Source organism: Bos indicus, chromosome 5 (genome assembly GCF_029378745.1).
Source record: "Bos indicus isolate NIAB-ARS_2022 breed Sahiwal x Tharparkar chromosome 5, NIAB-ARS_B.indTharparkar_mat_pri_1.0, whole genome shotgun sequence".
Taxonomy (NCBI): Eukaryota; Metazoa; Chordata; class Mammalia; order Artiodactyla; family Bovidae; genus Bos; species Bos indicus.
In genome coordinates, this window is record NC_091764.1 from 75,865,705 (window position 1) to 75,880,015 (window position 14,311).

The 14,311-nt window shown below is 55.6% G+C and overlaps 1 protein-coding gene across 7 annotated transcripts in view; it reads right to left on the minus strand.

Annotated features, from left to right (window-relative positions):
- Positions 1 to 14,311, minus strand: part of ELFN2 (extracellular leucine rich repeat and fibronectin type III domain containing 2) — a 56,834-nt gene that overhangs the window by 24,170 nt on the left and 18,353 nt on the right. The window contains exon 1 of one of the 7 annotated variants that reach the window (XM_019961349.2): positions 10,200 to 13,122. The exons of the other annotated variants lie outside the window; for them this stretch is intronic. The gene's annotated coding sequence lies outside the window, so the exon portion shown is untranslated. Of the gene's footprint in view, positions 1 to 10,199; positions 13,123 to 14,311 lie in introns of those variants that run through there. 7 annotated transcript variants of the gene reach the window in all.

Below are 14,311 nucleotides of genomic sequence, written 5' to 3' on the forward strand. Positions count from 1 at the left end.
GTTGTCCCTGCTGTTTTCCTGATCCTCTCCCACCAGTGGCCTCCATCCACATCTGGGCCTGAGCCTGGGCTTTGCAGCCAGCATCATGTATCCTGAGCTAAGCTGGCTTGGCAGACCAGAACATATCCCAGATCACAGAGGCCAACTGCCTCCCGTGGCCAGCAAGGGTGGACTCCGTCTGCCACACAACAACGATGACGACAACAATAATAATCACAAGTGCGCCCAGCATTTCCTGAGCACATACCAGGCCCCAGGCCTTGGGCAAAGTCCTGCACTGTCTCAGCCTTCTCAGAACCACGTCCACTTTACAGATGGGGAAACCAAGCCCAGTGAGGTCAAGGCCATTTCCCCATCTCACTTGGGATCCCCAGCTCATCACCATCACACACTTCGGTTGGAGGTGGGACCCTCGGTCAGCACCCTGCCCTGGCTCCATCCTTTCCTGACTGGGTCCTCTGTACACCGACCCTACCTAATGGGGGGTTTCAGGCAACACAGAATGGGCCCCCACTCCCTGATCGATCCCCTGATGTCTGGCACAGAGCAGAGCCCATGAACAAAGCGTGAGGATGCTGCTCCCTATGTCACCCCTGCTGGCTCCGCTGCCCTCCCGCTCCGCTCCTCGAGCAGCTCTGTGTGGGGCTGCTCACAGGGCTGCTGGGCTGCCAACAGCAGAAGGGCCAGGCTGCCGCCTCATACCAGTGCTGGGCCCGAGGCTTCATTCTCTGGCTGTGTGACTATGGGCCCATTACCAAACCTCTCTGTGCCTCGGCCGCTTTATCTGAATCACACCTGACTCCACCGCCTGCCTCATCCCTCATCTCCAATCCATCCTGTCACCTGCCCAGGCCACATACCTGAGTGTTCAAGTCACTGATGGCCCTTGTCTGGAAGGGAGCACTGGCTCCTAGCAACTCCAGGTGTCCCCTGGGTGCCTCCCCTAAACCCTTGGCTCAGATGCCAGAGAGCCTCTCAAAATAGCCTGTTTACTGTGTACCCGCTGAGGACTCCTCTCTTAAAGCCCTTCTAGAATCTTCTGTGGCTCCAGGCTGAAGCTAGAAGTCCTTCTGAAGGTCAAGGCCCTATGAGGCCTGGCCCAACCACCCACTCCAGACCCCTCTCCTGCATCCTCCCTTAAGGCAGCTCTCTCCTCTCCCATGGAGACGCTCCTGGCTCTTGTCTGACCCCCTGATGGCATCTGTCCCTCCCACATCGCCCAGCCATCGAGCACAGGGTGTTCTCCACTGCAGCTCCAGTCCCTGGCACAGTCAGCCTGGCAGTGCTGTGGCCTGAACCAATGCCTCTGTCAAGTCCAGAGAGCAAACCCACAGGGCTGCATTGTGCCAACAAGGAACCCAGCAGACCCTGTGAAGGCCTTGCCATTCTTCATCTGCATGCAGACACAGCCCCCAGTTACACAGTCCCCCTGTTACTTTGTCAACAGGGTAACAAGGTAAAGGTCATCGGACCTATTTCTCAAGTGAGAGGTTCAGAAAGATAAAGTGGGCTCCCAGGTCGCCACTAGTCAGTGGTGGGGCTGGGACCAAGCCTTACTGCCTGGGCTCCGGGCACCGAGCACTAACTACATGCCAGACCTCAGTGAGGTTTTACATTAACTCATTCAAGCCTCTCCATAGCCCTGGGAGATGGGCACAATTATTCCACTCATTTGAGAGATAAAGAAACAGGCCCAGAGCAGTGAAGCCACTCATCCAAGGGCACACAGTGAAGAGGTGAAATAGTCTGGGACAATACACCGAGCTGTAGCCATGGAGCTAGTCTGTCCTCCCAGCTCTGCTCAAGTCTCCCCAGGCCTCTGCTGCCAGGGCTGCCCTGGCTGAGAAGCATCTCCACTGTGGCTCCCTCACCAGCCCCAGCTCCATGGCAGCAAGGACTGGAGCCATGTCCTTCCTTTCGAGCCCCCGGATCCATCATCTGGAAGAGGGTAACAGGCCGACCAGGAGCCCTTCACCAGCAGCATATGATCCCCACACCTAAAGCCTACAACACACTAGGCCCCAGACTGGCAAAACAAGTCTCTGGTCCACAGGGGATCACCAGGGGGTGAGGGACCCTGGGTGGGAAGGGGCAGGGGTCTCATTCAGGGTTTGGGGGCAACAGGGTTCAGGTGCCTGCCTGCTGTCATCAAGAGCAACATGAAGCCAACAGGAGGACAGAAGAGAAGATGATGGTTAACTGGGGGGCTTGGCACCTCTGAAGACCTGCCGCCCAGGACCCAAGGGGGCCAGGCATCCCCAGAAGGGACTGCACCCTGCCAACTAGACAGTCCACAGCTAATGAGCCCCTGCTGCGGGGCTGGACTAGGGCAGAGGAAACAAAGATGGGCAAGGAAATCTCTGGCCAGGAGGGAATTCGGGCAAGAGGAGAACCAGCACTCAGGCCCTGGGATCTTGGCTATTTAAGAAAACCCTCCTGCGGGTTATTGGGTTGGCCAAAATGTTCATTCAGGGTTTTCCATTATGGTTTTCTATTTCTATCTGTAGAATAGAGAAAGTGTTAGTCGCTCAGTCATGTCCAACTCTGTGACCCCACGGACTGTAGCCCACCAGGCTCCTCTATGTTATTCTGCAGGCAAGGATACTGGAGTGGGTTTGCCATTCCTTTCTCCAGGGGATCTTCCCAACCCAGGGATCAAACCCGGGTCTTCTGCATTGTAGTCAGATGCTTTACCATCTGAACCTCCAGGAAGCAAACCAGCCTCTAATTTCTCTTAAGAGAGAATCTGAATTTTCACAGATTGGGGTTGCTAAAAGTGGGGTAACATCAGTAGATTTCTGGGTACTTCCTCACTGTACTCCCACTGTGAGTGCTGAGGGTAGGGACCATAGACAGGTCCCTTTCTGCCCCAGGCCGCAACTTGGGGGTTTGGCACACAAAAGATGCTCAGTAATTCTGGCCAAACTGTTAGTGCATCATTTCCAGGGCCCTGTATCAAAACTACTGTGTGTGGGGAACCCCCCTGACCCCGGTCACCTCCCTCATCCACTTTCAGACCCTCTGGGGTACTTGAGAGAAGGTCAGAGCTGGCAGCCCCCTCAGCACATCTGGGCTCCTGACATGTAACAGGTGAGGGAACTGAGTCCAGAGTGGGTGAGAGTCTTGCCCAAGACTGGCAGCCACATCCTTTCTCCTTCAGGCCCCTGCTTCCTGCCTCAGCTTCCCAAAGGCTGCTGCCCCTCCAGGCTCTGTCTCCACCCACCTATGTGTGCCCCCCACTCTAGGGTGACCTCAGGCATGCCTTTGGTTCCCCAGATCCTAGACTTTAGCTTGTCGGATGTCTCCCCAGGTGCCCTGAAAGGCCCCAGGCTCAGCCCAGGTCATCTTTTCACCCAAGCCACTTCTGCGCACGTTTCCTCTTGGTCAAGGTCACCACCACCCTGCCTGCCTGCTCAGACCACAGATCCCACCATCACAAACTCCTCCTGCCCCTGCCGGAAAAGAATAGTGAGACCAGCCACCAGCTTCATCCTCGAAACATCTCCCCCATGTGTCCTCTGCTCCCCACCTCACCAGGGCCTACCGCCATCATCACTCGCCCCCTTGCCCATCATGGCCCCGTTTTTCTCCAGCCCCTCCCTCATGGCAGCCAGGGGGAGTCTTGCACAGGGCAGCCCTGACACTGTCTCTCTTCCTCAGAATCTTTCTGGGAGTTCCCTGCAGCCCCGAGGACAGGGGCCAAGTTCCTTCCTGGCATGTGAAGCTTCCATGAGGGGAATCCATACCTTCCTCACCTCCTGCCCCAGCCCCTACTCACTTTCCTGGCCCAGCTCCCTGACTGACAAAGGCCCTTTCCTGTCCCTGCCACTTGCCCCCAGTACTGTGAACCCCTACCAGCTTCAGCTCAGGCACCACCTCCTCCAGGAAGCCTGCCCTGAACCCTAAGCCTGGCCTCACCATTCCACAGCATCCCTGGGCTCACAAGCTACAAGTGGTAACCCCCCGGACAGTCACCATTTCCCTTCCTGAGAGCCAAGGCAACACAGCGTGTCCCTTCAGTGCCATCAAGGGGCCTGGCACGGAGGAAGTGGGGCACGGGGACTGAAAAAGCACAAGAACTACATGGCCCCCAGGCATGTCCTTCCCAGCTGGCCTCTGTCTCTATCCACCTGCCCACCTCCCCACTCGCTGAGTGGACCTGCTTTTACTATTGATGACAACATGGCCTCTCAGCTCCTTATCATTATTATTATGACCACTCAGGCCTCAACCAGTGCTGCGGCTCCTGTGTACACCATGGTCCCAGCCTGCTTGGGGCAGCATGGTCAGGCAGGGGCAGAGGAACAGAGGAATGGGGAGAAGGTGGACAGAGCCCCTGCTGGGAGCCTCACCTGGGCCAGGGGGCTGACGTAGCTGACCTTGAAGAAGACCCAGCAGCTCTTATCTGGGCACGCAGGGCTTCTGTTTACAGATGAGGAGACTGAGGCTCTGACCAAGGGCAAGCAGCTAATCTGGAGCCTCATGGCCAGTGAGGGCCAAGCCAGGGATTCGAACCTGCCCACCAGACTCCTGCCCACTCTCCTTGCACTAGATCCGGTAGCTTTCAAAATCAAAGGAGGGGACTTGTTCACCCCGAGTCCAGGCATTCCAGGAGGCCACAGGCACTGAGGACAGAGCGCTAAGACTGGGGTCCTGCACACCCTCAATTCAGACACTTGCTGAATTCAGACATACCCCTGCCAGCTGTGTGGTCTCAGGGAGCCTGAACAGCTTCTCTGAGCCGATTCCTCATCTGTCCCTGAGGATGGGAGGCTGCCCTGCAGGCCTGCCCTGAGTGCTAAAGGAGACAGAAATGACCACAGCCAATAACTACAGAGAATCTCCCAGGCTGGGCTACAGGTAGGTTAACTCCCTCAAGTGGCCCCACAAGAGGCAAATTCTTACAATATCCCCATTTTACAGACAACAAAATGAAGGCACAAAGGATCTTTCCAAAGCCTTGCAGCTATAAGTGTGGAGCTGGGCATGCAGCGCTGGGCAGAGAATGATCAGCATGGGTTGGGTCCTCACTAATGATATTCCTTTCCAGCTCAGACCTTCCCTTTAATCCTTCAAAGACATCCAGAATAAGCTGGCCTCTCCCATCTCCACTGGAACCACCTGCTGGGTCCTCCTTCCACCTTCACAGAGCGAACCCTCTCGCCCTCAGTGGCCTGGATCAAACACCACTTCTCCCCTGAGCCTTTCCTGAGCTCCACCACCCTCTGTCCTCTCCATCGCCACCTGCTAAAGTTCCCTGGATGGCAAACAGACACCTCGAAGACCCTGCCTCTGCCCAGTCCCTGCACAGCTGCCTGAAGAAACTTCTTGAAGCATAGGCAGGTTCATGGAGCACCTCTCTGCTCGGACGCCTCTGGGGCCTCCCAGGCCCTTATCGCCACAGTTAAGATCGGGCTTGGTCCCATCTCTGCAACTCTGCCCTCCAGCACCCCTCCTGCAATGAGGCTACTGTCCAGAGAAACGGCACCCCACTCTGCACACAAATGCCTCCACACACACATGCCTGTGCACACACATGCCTATGCACACGTGCCTCCCACACACATGCTTGTGCACACACATACCTATGCACACGTGCCTCCCACACCCACGCCTGCACACACACATGCCTGCACATACACACACCTACACACACATGCCTGTGCACACACATGCCTGTGCACAAACATGCCTGTACACACACATGCCTGTGCACACGTGCCTCCACCACAACCTGCCTGACTCCTACTTGGGACTCTCCCTTGAGCCCCCCTCTACCACACCAGCCTCCCACTCCTCAGCCTGACCCCAGAAGAGCACCTTGGAACTCCCCTCCCCAACTCCTCAGCTCTTCCCACTCCTTCCATCCTGATCTGCATCATCCGCAATACTGTTTCTCAAAGCCAGTGGCGGGCTCCCTCTTGGGGAAGACTACACATTCTGGACTCCTCTGGCCTGCCTGGGGCTCACAGGGCCTGCCGAGACTCCCGCACCCTCCTTTCCCACTCCAAAGTCCTCACGTGGGAGCTTCTTACCCTTCTCACCCAACACCTTTTGGCCTTTCCCCTTGAAATGGCCACAACCTGGCATGTCCCACTCCCACCTCCTGCCTGCTACTCCTCAGACTCAAAGCCACCTCCCACAGGAAGTCCTCCAGCCCACCCAGGCATCAGTCAGCCTCATCTGCCTTCCACTTGGCTGTGGGATTCCTAATGGCAGGGACTGTTCTCATTCACCCCCCAATTCCCCAGAACCCTGTACGATGCTCAGCCCACACCAGACGCTGGAGAACTGTCTGCCGAATAAACATGCTGCTTCCCCCTTGAGCTCCCGGAGGCAGAGGGAACAAGTTCCATTAGCCAACCATGACCAATGTAAATCCACCCACTTCTCCCCACCTCCACCAGCCTCCAATGGCTCACGTGAACTACTCCTGTGGCCCTCACCTTCCTCCCTACAGCCACCCCCACCTGCCTACTGACTCCCATCAGGCCTGAAGAACCTCCACAGCCCTCCCTGACTTCCTGTCTTCACCTCTCTCCTCACTCGTGTGCTCCAGCCCCAGGGAAGGCCGCCTTGCTCCTCTGGGTGAATGAAATAATGAGAGTTTGCAGCTTCCTAACCCTCGACCCTCATTGCGCCTGTTTTTTGAGTGCAGCCTCTAAGCCTCTGAAGGGCAGGACATGGCTTACTCTTCCCAAGATCCCCAATACCCAGCACAGAGCAGGAGTTCAAAAGTTTCCATGAACAAATAAATGAGGGACTTCCCTGGTGGTCCAGTGGTTAAGAATTTGCCTTGTGATTCAGGGGCCTGGGTTTCGATCCCTGGTCAGGGAACAAGATCCACATATCCACAAGCAACTACATCCATGCACAGCAACTACTAAAGCCTGAAGCCCATGCACCCTGGAGCCCACACGCCACAACTAGAGAGTCTGTGCATCACAACGAAGATCCCACGTTTTGCAACTAAGACCTGACTCAGCCAAATAAACAAACTCTGGTTGTTTAATCGCTCAGTCGTGTCTGACTCTCTGCGACCCCAAGGACTGCAGCACTCCAGGCTTCCCTATCCATCACCAACTCCCGAAGCTTGCTCAAACTCATGTCCATTGAGTCAGTGATGCCATCCAACCATCTCATCTTCTGTCATCCCCTTCTCCTCCTGCCCTCAATCTTTCCCAGCAACAAAAACAAATGAATGAGTGCTGGACTCAAATCCTGACGCTGCTGCCTGGGCCTGTTTCCTCATTGCAGTCCTTGACCTCCCTTCTCCAAGGCTGGGGGGTGAGGGGAGCACAAGGGATGTGGGGATCAAAGGTGGAGATCAAATGACAGCAGCACCTGAAAGTGTTGTAAAACCACACGTCACTACACACCTGGGAGGGACTATTCATTCCAAAGCAGTGAAAACGAGGCTGAGGTTAGGTACTTCACAGACTCATTCATTTAGTACCATTTCTCAAGCCCTGGGCCAGGAGCAGGGCCTCCCAGTGCTCTGGACACAGTGGTTCTGCCCTGCGGACATTCACAGCTCAAAGGCAGGAGTGCAGGAGACCAGGCATCTCAGGGAGAAGGTCAGAGAGCCATGGGGCTTCAAGACGAAGTGGCTGAGGCCCAGTAGGGGTTCCAGGAAGGCCTCCTAGAAAAGGGGTCTGCCAGTTCTCAGATCATCCTGCTCCACCAGAAAGAAAGGGACCCAAACAGCCAGGTTAACTAGGAATACAGGCAGGCCAGCCCCTCAAGCCAATATCATCTCAGATGAACATGTACTACTACTACTGTCCCCATTTTACAGGTGAGAAAAATTGAGGCCCAGAGAACTGAAACCACATGTCTCAGGTCCCCCAGCTCTTGGGCAGCCAAGCTGGTGGTCTCTGGGCCTCCTGCACCTTCTGAGGCCCCTGGAGAGACTGGAAACCATGTTTAGAACATTCAACCTCTGAACCAAGGGACACGCCACTCTGATGGCATCCAGGTCAGCTGCTTCCAGCCACAGCTGTTGGTGCCAGACACACAGGGGCCATCAGGAAACGGATCTGAAGAAATCCCAGAAAACAGCTGCTTCCTGTGAGCTGAGGGGCAGCTGCCCTCCGGGCTGGTGAGGGTCCAGGTACCACACTGGGCCCAGGGAGCCCTTCCTTGAATGCATGCAAATGAATGGCATAAATTTCTACTTACTTAACTTCACAAATGCTAACAAGCTCATAAAAAATAAGTTATTCTTCCTCAGCTCCACAACACCCTGCGTTTGTTTAATTTTGTTTTTCTTCCTTCTCCCAGCCTCCTCTCCAACAGAAACGAAAAACCACATCTTTGGGGCTTTCCCTGCCAAGTGGGTCTGTCCTTCCCCCTCCCCCATTCTGCCCCCCAGATAGGAAACCAAAGTCCCGGGAATGGGCCCTGCTCTCTCCACCACAGCTGTGTGATCTTGGGCTCTGACTCAACCTCTCTGGTTTAACTGGCTCAGTTACCAAGTAGGAAGCACGCTTGCCCTCAGCTGGCCTCTGGGTCAGTGTGAGGATCAAACATGGTAATCCTAGTGAAGTGCTGAGTCTGCTCCAGGCGCAGAACAAGCCCTCAATAAATGTCAGACCTTGTTATTATGTAAAGAAGAGTTAAATAGCTCCCTTCCAGTTAATCCATCTGTAGAGTTTGCCTTCTGGGCCAGCTGGCTGCCCATGGATAGGTTTTGTTGGTGGACTCAGAGCTGATGCAAATCTGGGTTTGATGCTATGAGGCAGAGCCTTTACCATAGGCCCCACCACACCCTACTGCCTTCCTCGGCCCGGATGCTCACATTTTGTGACGAAGCCCCCGTGGGTATCTGAGTTAGCTACCCCTAGTTTATGCCTCTCAAAAGCTTTTCCAGTGGGTCATTGATTGCATCATTAGGCCCAACTCACAGATGAGGAAACAGGCTCACGGATGGGCAGGGACTTACCCACAGTCCCTGAGGGAGGGGCTGTGGAACCAAGGAGAGTTCCCTCTCCAGTCCTGGCCTGTTTTCTTTCCAGAGCCACTGCCTCACCATGCCAGTTTAAGAGCCACCTCCCTGGTGGCTTCCCTGGAAGAGCAAATGGCCTATTAGCCAGACGATGGCAAGCCTAGCAGAACCCAGCACAGGGGCCTCCAAAAGATGGGGCCTGGGTGCCAAAGCTGCCCTTTCTTCCCAGGTCCCCTCTATAACATCTAAGTTCCTGGGCACTTCCAGGAACGGCCCTAGCCAGACAGTGCACCTCTTTTGCCCACACTGGCCCCCTTCTGCTGGCACAAAGCCTAAATAGCCATGGCCCCAGCCAGCTCCAATCAGTTACCACCAGCTACAGCCCCATAAGCTCCCATTTCGCAGAAGAGAAAACTGAGACCCAGGCAGGAGAAGAACATTCCCTATGGTCACAATGAGGGAGACTCAAGCCCTGGCTTTTGAAGACCTGGCTTGTCCCACCCTCCAGCCAGCATCAACTAGCAAGATCCAGGAAGCAGGGCCAACACTGAAAGGGACAGCCCCTGAGGCACCAGCTACAACTGCCTCCCCGGTCCCCTACCCCTGCTGGCCTTGATTTTCCCATCTGCAGTGTGACGGGACACAGTGAGCCCGTCCTAGAGAGCAGAGAGGTAAGGCTGGGAGCCTCAATAACTCAACAGTGTGGCCGTGATCACCATCCTCAACTTCCCCAAGAAGAAGGTGGGACCACTGTCCCCTGTGTTCCTCACAACCCCTCTCACAGGGCACCCCCTGGCCCGCAGCCAGCAGAGGCACAGAAGCAACAAGTGGTTAGCACAGCGTGGTATTAATACCATGCTGGGGGCTTTTCATACTCACTAGGTGGATGCTGTTATGCCCATTTTCCAGACAAGTGGAAGCACAGAGAAGCTAAATAACTTGCTCAGGGTCACCCAGGAAGAGACAGTGCAGAGTAGACTGGTGGACAGACCAACAGAGAAAAGATGGAGAACACACCCCTGGCTGTTGGTGTCCGGTCAGCAAGATGCAGGCTTAGAGGATGCCAGGAAGGTTGGGATGGAGGAGGCAGAGCTGAGTCAGAACCTGTGGCCAGGGTAGGGGGCCCCATAGCTGCTGCCAGCTGTAGCTCTAACAGCTCCCGACCCTGGACACCTGCTGCTGCAGTCCACATGCCCACTGCTAGTCTCAATGGTATCACCAGTTCAGACCACTTTCATTCTACCTTTCTTACCAGTCTCTCAAATCCATTCCAGGGTACCCTTCCCCAGGTAGGTCGAGTCATAGCGTGGTTCCCAGTGATTCAGGACCTTGCCCAAGCTCCCACCAAGCCAAGAGTGACCGAGTGGGGACGTGAACCCAGCTCTTCGATACACCTATCCTCTCCCTCCTCGAGTCTCCAAGGGCACAAGGCCACCAGCTGCTGCTGGGGAAGAGGGTGGGGCCAGGGCCTTGAGGGGCGGGGCCGAGAGAGCCAGGGGCGGGGCCTAGGAGGTAGGGGCAGGCCGGAGAGAGAAGACTGGATCCCAGTTACCTTGGCAACAGAACTAATTAATTCCAACTCTGGTTCCATCTGTGCCTTGGCTGGATGGGTGGTTTGGGCTCGCGGGTGTTTATTTTGAAGGAAGGGGAGAGAAGTGGGAGGAGCTGGGAGGCTGTGGTCTCGGGGGCTAGTAGGGGCTGACACCCCCACAACGCTCACATATAGCATCTCCACCCCCAACAGGAAGAGACAGGTTCCGGCCTCCAGAGACAATCTCAGACCTCCTCCCAGGGAGGTAGCGCTCATCCTAGCCCAAACACAGCTGGCTCATAGGGCAGACAGCAGTGCCTGCTGTATGCACACACGTGCACACACACACGGACACAGATTGGGGAGAACACAGGCTCCACAGCAAGAGACGTGGGTTCAGATGCCAGCTTAGCTTTCTGAGTCTCAGCTTCCCCATCTGCAAAATGGGCAACACTGCTCCCTGCAAAGGGCTCTTAGAATTAGAAGGATGTCCCCAGTGCAGGGGAGAGAATGTTCTTCTGAGGGTGATCCTGGCCATCAAATTGCTTACCCAGTTTGTAGGAAGTGCTACCCAGTAGCACTTCTGAGAAACTGGAATGAAGCCAGGAGACAAGATAGGAGAGGGAGAGGGAGCCCAGAGGCAGGAGCCCTGTGGCTGCGCCAAGTCCAGCAGGTCTCAAAAGCTAGGCTAAGGAACCTAGACTTAAGCCCAGGACAACAGGAAACCAGTGACATGCTAGAGAGCCCAGGCCAACAGAAGAGTGCAGGATGAATTGGGGAAAATGAGAGTTGGCCTTTGAGGAGGCTGCTGTGATAGTCTAGACTCATGATGGTGACTCAATGCAGATAAAGGTAGCAGGGAGGACAGGCAATGGGATAATCGGAGCGCAGGACTTGGTGACCGACAGGCTGGGAGGCCAGGGGTGAAGTTCAGAGACGACTTCCAGGTCCAGGTGGCTAGCTGAAGTGGCTGGCTGAATGCTGGCAATGCCCACACTGGAATAGGGAACTTCAGAGAAGGAGCTAACGGGCCAGAAGGCAGGAGGAGAGAGGAAGAGCCTGCATCGGACAAGCTGAGCTTTGGGGGCCAGAGGGACACCCCAAAAGACATGTCCAGTCAGCAGGTAGCCACATCCATTGCCCAACAGCCAGAGGCAGGGCACAGAGAAGGATGAGACCTGGGCATCCCCTGTACACGGCTGTTAAGAGGCACCAGGGAAGCAGAGGGATCGCCCAGAGACCAGGCAGGCAGGATCAGCCCTCAGGGATGGACACAGGTGGGAGCTGACACTCATGCTTGGGAGCCTGCCACACGGCTGCACCAGGACCCAGACTAACCAGGTTCAAATCCCAGACCCTTCCCCTCACCATCTGTGAGAGCCTGGGCAAGTCATTTCACCTCTCTGAGCCTCAACTTCCCCATCTGTAAAATGGAAATAAAAGTAATACCTACCCCATAGGATATTATGAGGAGGGCCATCGCCCTGGACCCTTAGGCTGAGCCCCAGAGACACAGGCTCTCTAGGAACCAGCCCTTTCAGGGAGGGTAGAGACCACTGACCTTTGCTGAGCACCTGCCAGGCACAGGGCACCTAACAGGGGTTTTAGATCACACACAGCCACAATCAAGGAGGAAGGGCCTGGAGTCAGATGGCACCTGGCTAAATCCTGGGTCCCCTACTTACTAACTGGGACCAGGAGAGGCCCCTCGCCTCCCTGGACTTTGGCTTTTGAGACTGTGAAATAGGGTAATTAGGTTGTCTGCCATGGTTCCTGGGATCACTGTGAGCATGGAATGTGAAAACATGTAAAGCATTTGTCACCTGCCTGGCACCCAGAAAGCACTACATAAATCATCACTTAGTTGTCATCAATCGGAGAAGGCAATTGCTCCCTATTCCAGTACTCTTGCCTGGAAACTCCCATGGACGGAGGAGCCTGGTAGGCTGCAGTCCATGGGGTCGCGAAGAGTTGGACAGGACTGAGCGACTTCACTTTCACTTTTTCACTTTCCTGCATTGGAGAAGGAAATGGCAACCCACTCCAGTGTTCTTGCCTGGAGAATCCCAGGGATGGGGGAGCCTGGTGGGTTGCCGTCTATGGGATCACACAGAGTCGGACACGACTGAAGCGACTTAGCTTAGTTGTCATCAATACAGCTGCTGTTACTGCTCTTCCCCACAACCCAAGAAGGTAGATGGACTGGCCCCCATCTAACTGAGAAGGACAAAGGCCTCACCCACCATAGTGTCCAGGACCTGGACCAGCCACCAACTGGTCAGAGGATCCTCTCTCCCCCAGCCCAGGGCAGGGCCACATGAGACCGCCTGGGTATGAACCCTGCCCTGGCTGCTCCGAGCTGTGTGACCTTAGATTAGTCACCTCACCTCCCTGAGCCTTAGATTCTGAGCCTGAAGAAATGAGGGTCCCCTACCTGCACAGTCATCTGAGGATAGAGCAAGGAAATACACAAAAGGCATCTAGCCGAGGGAATGTACTCAGTAGGTGCTCAATAAAAGCAGCAGTTATGATTAATTTTTGGATGTGAAGACCTGAAGGAAGGAATGAATATAGACGAACTCTGACAGAGGGGGTCCCAGGTGTGATGCCCTCCCAGGGCCATGCAACCACCAGGGGGTTGCAGCCTGGGCACCCACCCACAGGCACACCCGCCCTGGCATTCCTCCACCAGGCCACCCCAGTCCACCGTGCCCGCCAGCCACACCCACCCCCACCCCTGCCACCCCTGCAGCAAGCACATAGCCACGCGTGCTCCCACCCAGCCCCGTGACCAACCCCGCAGTCCCTCCCCCTCCCCCGCTCTGCATCTGCTCAATTAGGGAAACTGGGGAGTGAAGAAAACAAAGACTTAATTTCTGAGCTAATCAGCCTGCCTCATACTAATTACCATCCTCCCGGGCATTAGGGCAGACTTCCTGGGGGAGGCAGAGGGGGAGTCTGGTCCCCAGGAATGACACCCCTTCCCCCAAAGCCTAAGACAGCTCAGTGTTGGGGTGCAGGGACAAGAAGACTTGGGCAGGTGGGCCTTCAAGGTGGGGTTGGAAGAAGGGGACCCAGAGAATTCACTGGGTTCACAGCAGGGAATGTACCTTGGGCGGGGGGTGTGACTTGGACAGATCACACCCTCCCAGGGCCCCCTTCCAGGACCCCTGCCCCTTCCTGGGACAGCCTCAGGCTGTGGGGGAGGCCCCAGAGCAGGTGCCTCAGTAGGTGTCCAGCCCACGGCCTTGGCAGAGAGATGGACAGATGGACACTTTAAAGCTGAAAAGCTAGAAAATTGAGCAATGATCAGCGTGAAGCTTTTGAATCATGGCATAGAGTATGTGTGCATTTTGGAGTGTGTGTGTGTGTGTGTGTGTGTGTGTGTGTGTGTGTGTGTTGCATCTGTTTACGAATGCACAGAGGGCTCAGGATGGGAGCCAGGAGGCCTGGCTGCAGTTACCAGCTTGGCCCTGGGCAACTCTCCGCCGCCCGCTGAAATTCAGACTCTCCCAGGAGACAGTGCTGGAGGGATCACTCCTAAGGTCGCTTATTCCTCAACCATTGCTTACTGAGCATCTACTGCGTATGCACCACTGTGCTAGGGATACAGGCTCAGCTGTGAACAGACCTACAAGGTCCCTGTGCTCAGGGCTCCCGTTGTGGTGGACGAGCCGGGAAGAGCCACAGAGTGCAGGCTGGAGAAAAATCCCCTACAGAGCATAGACCCTGCAGAAGGTGAACCAGTGTGGCCAAGACAGGGCTACTGTAGGAAGGGTTGCTGCTGCATTCCTTAGAAAAGGCCCTGCTCAGCAATGACTTCAGATAATCTG